The following is an 8,887-nucleotide window of genomic DNA, read 5'->3' on the forward strand; positions in this document are numbered from 1 at the left end:
TATAAAAAATTATATTTTTTTTTATATATATATATATATATATATATATATAAATATATACAAAATTATTTTTGGATATAAATATATATATATATATATATATATATATATATATATACATATATATATATATATATATATATATGTATATATATATATATATATATATATATATATATATATATATATAGTAAATTCCCGGTTATTCGAACCTCCAAGGGGTATAAGAATTTATTTCGAATAACCTGAAACTCTAATAACTGAATATGCTCTTTAAAATGACCTACTTTAAGTTTCTTTCAAATTTTAATAAAAGTAGAAAGTAAAAAAGAAAAAGACCCTTGGAATTTGGTGCTACTTTAGTTTTATCCTTGTAAAATAATAAATATTTTACAATTCATTGAAAATATAGTCCATTTTTTATTTATTTTTTGTTCCTTAAATGTGTTTTTTTATCTTCAAGGGGAGCAAAAATTGTTTCGAATAACTGAAATTTTAAACAACTGCAGGTTCGAATAACTGCATTTCTGCATAACAGCATTTGCATGAGTTTGTTAAAGAAAATTCAAAGGAAATAAAAATTGCTTTGAATAAGCAGACAATTTTAATAAGTGCCATTTTGTATAACCGGGAGTTTACTGTATAATAAATAAATAAATATGTATATATATAAACTTTAACTAAAATGAGTGACTGGACATTGTTAACTATTTTATAACCGAAAGTGGTCCTAAATCAGCGGCTTTTCGAACTTTAGTTTTGACTGAATCCATTAGGTTGAAAAAGTAGTCTGGATCAAACTCTTTCAACTTTAATCAAATTCTATTCTTAAGGTGGTCAAGATTTTTCGCAGTAAATCCATTTCCATAAACTTTTGCTTTTAAATGTGCCCAAAAATTTTCAATTGGCCTTAACTGCGGTACATTTGGGGGGTTATCTTTAGCGTCGACAAAGTTAATACCTAAAGTGTTGTAAGTTTCTAATGTGTGTTTTGCATAATGACATCTCGCTCCGTCAGGCCAAAATAAAATTTTCATGTTTTGATGCTTGGAATTTATAAATGGAAGAAGTGTTTTTGTAATACATTCTTTAGAATAAGTTTTTGCATCAAGTGTACAGTTTTTTACAGCAAAATAAGGCAATGAATGACCAAAACGACTGATTGCAATCCAAACGAGAACTTTTCCGTCAAACTTTTTTTTGAAGTTGAATTTAATGTTATGATCAGTTTGAGAACTATCCTTTGTATAGTAGCCAGAGTTTTGTGAACAATTTGCACCATTTACACAGAAATAAGATTCATCGTCCATGATGATTTCAAACTCATTTGATGGCTTGAAAAAAGTTTTTGAAAGTTTTAATAAGTTTTTCTTTTGTTTAATTTCTTGCTTTTCTATTGTTTTTAGTGCATTTTTTCTTTTGGTATACTTTAGTCCATGCATACTTAATAATCTATTTACGTATGAAACGCTTATCTTATATTTTAGTGCCAATTTTCTTTGCGAAATCCCGATTCTCTCTTCTGCTCTTGCAATCAGGGACTCTCTCTTTTCTGGTGTAATTTTAAAAGGTTTTCTGCCACAACCGATTTTTCTATTCATTGGCAAATTATTTTCAGACCTTTTAATTATGTCATAAATTGTAGATTTAGCGATTCCCATTTTCTTAAAATGATTCACTGTAAATTTCTTTCCACTGTTTATGTTTTGTTTATAAAAATTTCCAATCACATTTCTAACATCGTTCTCTTTTAGATGCTCCATGTTTATTTGAATTAATTATTTAAACTCAATTTTGCCACAAAATGAAACTGTTGTTGTTGACCGATTAAATTTAAAAATTTCGAATCGAAAATTCGAAATTTAGAACAATTTGTGTACATTTGAAATCAGTCCGGATTTTTTGTGAACAGACGTTATAATAATAATGATCCATTTATTTAACCATAAAATATGAAAATTTACAATAATATTTATAAACTCACATAAATAAGGTTAGGTGTCACTCATATATATAAAAAATAGTCTATTGAGTGATACCAGAACATATAAATATAAATTATATATATAAAAAAGATATATATATATATATGTATCTATATATATATATATATATATATATATATATATATATATATATATATATATATATATATATATATATATATATATATATATGTATGTATATATATATATATATATATATATATATATATATATATGTATATATATATATATATATATATATATATATATATATATATATATATATATATATATATATATATATATATATATATATATATATATATATATGTATATATATATATATATATATTTTTACTTTTTAAATTTAATAATGATTATACTAATTTAATAACATTTTTTTTTTACATTTGCTTTCAGACTACTAATGGTACAAGTTTTGTTTTTTGATTTAGATTCTGTATCTCAATGATATCCTGGCCTATCGATACGATATCCTGTTAATTGTATTTTTATATATTGCATAAGTATATATGCAAACACTCACACACATAAATTTTAAAGAAAATATTTATATTTTTATATATATATCAATAAATTGTATATGTTAAGCTTTTTTATATTTATCATTGTATATTGCTGTTTGTATTAAAAACTGATTTTGGAAATATTGCGAGGGCAGAGTTCAACTTACAATTTAGTTTTATTTGCCAATTCAATATATATTATAGCCACGTTTAATTACGTTTAATAATATTTTGCGATATTTTATAGCGCATTTAAGCGTTGATTCAACGTTATATTTCATCCTTTACTCGACGTCTTTGTGTCACGTTAAATCGACGTTTTACTAACAACGTTACAAATCCTTGCAAAATAGACTACTTTAACAGCGTTTATGCAACGCTTTTTAGGTAACGTTTTTTCAACGCTAAGTTGCGACGTTTATTCAACGCTTTTTATGTAACGCTTTTTCAACGTTTAGTTGCGACGCTTTTGTAACGTCATTTAGTAACGTTTTTTCAACGTTACGCAATAACGTTTAATCAACGTCTATTAAACAGCGTTACATATCTTTGCAAAATCGATTACTTTGTCAACGTTTCCGCAACATCTTTTGCGACCGGTTTTCAACGTTGATTCAACGTTGTCATGTTTGCTGGGATTGTTTGAAAAACTTTTTCATTTTTATTTGTTTACTACCATGTGGTCATGAATTAAACTATAAAATCATTTTTATGAATATTCCATAGTTAAAGTAAAAAGAAAGAATTTTAGTTGTTTAATATATAAACAAACAAAAAAAGTTATTGTTATTTTTTTCTTGGCTTGTTTGTTTACAGTTAATAATACACAACTAAAAAAAAAACTTGTGATTGTAAACTCTTTTTGTGAAAAGAATTGAATGATTTAAGGAGACAAATATAATGGAAAATACCTTCCTTGCATTACTTTTCTATCCTCTGATTCTGGTCAAGGAAATGATAAAGCATATAAAATCATGTTTTTATTTTTTTTAACTGTATTTTATAAAAAAATATATAACACAACTGAATATAATAAAAATATATTATTACGAAACAGAATACATTTTAATAAACCTGTTTTAAAAAAATTCATTATAAAGATTTAAAAATCTGAATACATAATAATAAATAATAAATGAATGGAAGTTTCTGTATTAAGTACTAAGTTAGTACTAAGCACGTATGTAGTACTGTGTACTAAGTACTAAGTAACTTAGTGCTTAGTACACAGTACTACTTACGTACTTAGTAGGGTAGACCGGGGCGGTTTCGTCACTTTTGCTGCTTTAATGTCGTCTGTTCAACCTGATACACTTTTTTTCGTATACCATTAACTGAATTATATTGAATAAAATATGTTAAGTTCGACCACGTTTAAAAATTCTAAAAAAAGAAATTATTTAAACTCATGAACACCGATTTGTATTAAACACTTAAATGGGCGGTTTCGTCTTTTAAGGGGCGATTTTTCCAATGTAAAAAGAGTTATAGCTTTATTATATTTTGTTGATTTAAGGTGGTTCACCTGGAAAAAAATTTCAAATTGAATTTTTTTTTTTAATTTAATAAAATAGTTCCAATAACGAATTTTAGTTACTAGTTATCAAAAAAAGATGGAAGTTTTTATTTTTTCTCTAATAAACATCAAATTTTAGCTAAAAAAGGCTTAAAACTGTACACATAGATGAAACAAGAAAACTCAAAGATAAAATATGTTTTTCTCACAAAACTTTGCACAAGTATTCTTGATAATATTATCTAGTTCTTGAACTAAAATGAAGCTCATTGCATGAGTAAAAATGAAGCTCATTGCATGAGTAAAAATGAAGCTCATTGCATGAGTAAAAAGGTCAAAATTTAAATTTTACTATCATTATTAGTACTTTTCAGGATGGCGGGGGGGGGGGTATGCATTAAAATATTATGAACAATGAGCAATAACACTGTAAATATAGCACCTTATATCTTGATTTTAGTTCATTCTCTAGATCTAAGTTATTACTGCAAATGGTGAAAATTTCAGCACAATATCTTAAACCAATCTGAAAATATCTTGTTCCACATAAACGTAAATAGTGAAAAATGACAAATTGAGAAAACAATATTTAAAAATATAAAAATAAAAAATGGTCTAAAAACTTCCAGAAGCATACAATTTTTTAGCTTCAAGTTCTTGTTCTTTATCAAACCAGTCTTTAGAAAACACTCTTAATTGAATTCTTCTTTTTTGTTGTTAGTTTTATCTTTTCTCTCTATATTACTAGCTCGACGCATATCCTTTTTCAATGAACCGGTTACAGTCTTACCACTGTGTACAATATTAAGATATTTTATAAAATACAGTCAAAAACACGTTTAAGACCAGATGTTCTTTCGTTAAAACTCAATGTAGCTGAATTCACTCCAATTTCTAGGGTACCTTTCTTCACAAATACATTTTTGGGATACTTACACCAAATGTTATTATTGATCCCTTCATTTCAATTTTGCGTTTCTCCATGAACACTCTTTTTCAATAACTGGTCATCGCTTATAGTGTTGAAACCACTTAATATAAAATCATGGACCCATATCGGTAGATTAACTTTTGGTTTATTGTTGTCATTTCCCTGGTTACGTTCTGATTTTTTCCACTTACACCAAATTTCAGATCCTATTGGACATAAAACACGACGACGCAATTGACTGTTGAAATTGGTACAGTGAAAAAGTACTGCTTTGATGTTATTTTTCTTCTGGTATACTTTTTGTGTATGGTCTAACTTGTCATTTTTAGCGGTTTGGCGAATGGCTATTCCAAAATGGTTTTGGATTAAGTTCACTGCCCTTTCTGTTTTTTCCAGTTAATTTTAGCCCTCCATGTTTCTTTTTCCGTCGATTACGGAGGCGGGTCCCAATTCTCTTCTGAATGTGTCCAATGCACTCTAACTTTTTTTGCTTGATATTATACTCAGCATAAGAATCACTTTCTACTACATAACTAAAAGAAGATGAGTCGCCATCACCAAGATAGTATTTATATATAAGACCATATAATTCCAAAGAACGCTAAAAGAAATTTAGTGCACCAACTTTTTCAATAGCTTCTGACAAATTTGTGTGATTTAAAGAACAATTGTGATTTTTTTCCAGTTTTCATAACCTGGATGCTGTTTTCTGTTTAACCAAATATGACACCTTCTGCAATACCTGCTTGATACATCTGCATCAACACATCGACCTTAACTTTTAGCACTAATTACACCATTAAGAGAAAAAATATCCTTGCTTCTGCCAAGTACCATCAATAGAAACTTGTATTAATGGAACACAGGTAAGGGATATCTCAACCGAATTTGATTTAACTTTATTTGCAGCAAACTTCATACAATCTTTAGCAGCAGAATCATAGGCAACTTTGATTAATTTATCATTATGTTGAATACTTCCATTCATGCAACTAAAATTTGCTTTATAAGCGAAACGACTCATCGGTTCAAGCCCTTGACAAATCTTGCGAAAAGCAACAATCATTCTTAAGTTAATGTCAAATGTACTCCTGCCTTTATTTTGTATGTTTTTTTCCACAGTATATCTTGTAAAAGTGCACCACTTATAAGAACAAGATGTACATTTGATTTTCAAACTATGTGAAAACCTCATTTTCTTTGAATCGTCATTTTTTATAGTTACTCCATTTTGACAATCTGGGCAGCTGCCAACTTGCATCAAAACTTCTTTGAGAATAGGAAAATACATAATCATATTAAAATTATTTGATCTCTGTTTCTCATTCAATTTAAATTTGCTAAGCATCTTAACACAACATGATTTTTTTAGTAAATTTGTTTCTATTATCTCGATATTACAGGATTTTTGGAACTTGTTCCCAGAGAATGTTCTTTTAATTTTCTTACATAGTTCTTCTTATTTCCCATTACTTTTTATATTAGCTAAAATTAAATAAATAAACAACTAAAATGTATTATGACCTTCATTTATAAAGATATATATATATATATATATATATATATATATATATATATATATATATATATATATATATATATATATATATATATATAAGATATATATAAATATAAAGTTCTATCACTTATTTGTTTCTTTTATAACACTAAAAGTAAATGTAGTTTGCTTATTTTATTGCAAACTACGAACAGACTTGGCTTTCATACTTGAATTCAAGTTTTTGAAAAATATCCGAAGTATACAAAAATAAGCCCAAAACAGAAGAGAAAAGTGTGTTGCTAGGGACCGTTGCTATGCGAAATATGTTAGACCACCTTACTTAAATTTTAAATTAAATCTTTTGTGTTTAATATAATAAAAAACAGATTTCAGATATGAACTCAGTGGTAATTAATTGACCTAAAACAATTTACACTGAAAATTTTTAAAAATTTTCAAAATATCAACTTTATTTCCTGGTGAACCACCTTAAGCATATTCTGTGCATATTTTGATGCAAAAGAAGACTTCACATGCCCATAAATTACAAAAAAAGAATTGGAACTAGTCTTCTGATGAATCCACCCATGCCACACCGAACACACAGCACTGAATTGTTTTTTGCTGTTTCTGTTATAAGCTTTTGATGTACTCGGTTGCATTTGGTTTAATAATGATTTTAGACTATCGGATTTTTTCTTCTTTGAGCCATATGCTTTTATTTGGTTCTGGCAAAAAATTCCTTTTCTTTCCTGAGCCAATTGCTTTTTTTATTTGAAGGAGAACTTCTTCTTCTTTGGTTCACTTGGATTGGAAAACACATCCAGAGATTTTCTTTTATATAAATGAGTAATCTAAGTGAGATTTATGCCATATAGTGAGCAAATCTTTTTGAATTATTTAGCAACGATGTAGTTTTTTAGCTTATAAATAAGCATTATACCTCAACCACTTTGTTCTTAATGGAAAACCACGATCTGCCATGTAAAAAAACCATTTTAATAGGGCTTGTTCCAGTTGCTTTGTAAACACTATTTTTCTTTCCACAGAGCTTGATTGCCGACGTCCATTTATCTTATCTTTCAGCGTTAATCTCGGTACTTCAAATGTTTTGCTGCTTAATGTTTTCGGTTATCCAAATGTTTTTGCTGCTATCTTTAACGGTTTGAATAGCCAATTGGAGGTTGGTGTTACTATAGGATTTCTTTTTCTTTGGAAGATACTTGCGTACCATCTGAAACATAGGTAGTATAAAGAGAGTTTTAGATTTTGGCACTAGAGTAAAAACGCAACAAGATAATTATTACCGATTGGCATCGAAAATATCTTTTTAAATATCGATGCTTGCATTTTAAAATGGTGTGTTTTAAACATGCTAACTGATATAGTAGCTATAAAAAATTAGCGATGGTGAGCATTTAATGATAAGAAATGCAAATATAAAAAATACATTTAATTGGAACAAATGGCATTTTCAAATACAAAACTTTAGGAGAATTTTAGGGAACTATTTTTAAGTTAAAACACTTTTGCTTTAAATGTATATCTAAAAACTATCGATTTAATATATCTTCAAAATACTTCTAATATATTTCTCATAATTTCTCATCTATAATTCCTGATATATGTCCATCGGTTTTATAAAGTTGTTTGTATAATTATAAAAAACAATATTAAATATTGTTTAGAAAGCAAAAATATTGTACACTATATATTTTTTTAAACTGCGGAGCTATTTTATCATTCTGTGACGAAATCACCCCACAATATTCTACCTCGACAAAAAACTATTTAAAATATATACCACGAATGCCAGTTAAATAGTTTTAACAAATTTATGAAGCTTTCACCTTACCAGTAGTCACCTTATTCTCAACTGTAGGATCAATCAATTTCACAAATTTAATAATAATGCTACTTGGAGCAAGAGTGATACAATAATATCAATTAATAATACTGCACAGCAAATCTTATTTTAAAATTACATCAACCAATCAAATTAGACGGCAACTATGATCAATCAAAAGTTATAAGGTTATAACTTTGAAAAAATAAATATTTTACATCATCGGTGTCACAATATGGTGTTATGCTAAAATAACATCTTTTTCTTGGAATATTAAAAGTGGCGAAATCGCCCCAGTCTACCCTATTAACTTAGTACTTAGTACAGAGACTTTCATTCATTTATTATTTGTTAGTATATCCAGGATTTTTATTGAGTGTAGCAAAAATGCTTTTCCGTTTAGAAAAAAAAAAGTCATTGCTTTTCACCTTTGCCGAGAATACTAAGTCCAAGTTTGCCGAATGTACTATGTGGCCTACTATGCCTACTCGCTGCTCTCTAAAAGAGCTAGGAGGTTCACACATTATTTGCATCAGCCTTGGATTTACAATGGCTTATAGTGATCGATAAATGAGGTCCTC

The 8,887-nt window shown here is 27.5% G+C and overlaps 1 protein-coding gene and 1 long non-coding RNA gene across 2 annotated transcripts in view; one reads left to right on the forward strand and one right to left on the reverse strand.

Annotated features, from left to right (window-relative positions):
• The window catches only part of LOC136087850 (uncharacterized), a 7,386-nt gene extending 4,705 nt beyond the window's left edge, over positions 1-2,681 (forward strand). Inside the window, exon 5 of the long non-coding RNA XR_010642119.1 lies at positions 2,441-2,681. This is a non-coding gene — a long non-coding RNA (uncharacterized LOC136087850). The remainder of the gene's footprint in view (positions 1-2,440) is intronic.
• LOC136088868 (adenosine deaminase-like) overlaps positions 1-3,563 on the reverse strand; it is a 13,906-nt gene extending 10,343 nt beyond the window's left edge. The window contains exon 1 of the transcript XR_010642571.1: positions 3,424-3,563. The gene's annotated coding sequence lies outside the window, so the exon portion shown is untranslated. The remainder of the gene's footprint in view (positions 1-3,423) is intronic.
• Positions 3,564-8,887: the final 5,324 nt, after the last annotated feature.

This window comes from Hydra vulgaris, chromosome 12 (assembly GCF_038396675.1).
Source record: "Hydra vulgaris chromosome 12, alternate assembly HydraT2T_AEP".
NCBI classification, from domain to species: Eukaryota; Metazoa; Cnidaria; class Hydrozoa; order Anthoathecata; family Hydridae; genus Hydra; species Hydra vulgaris.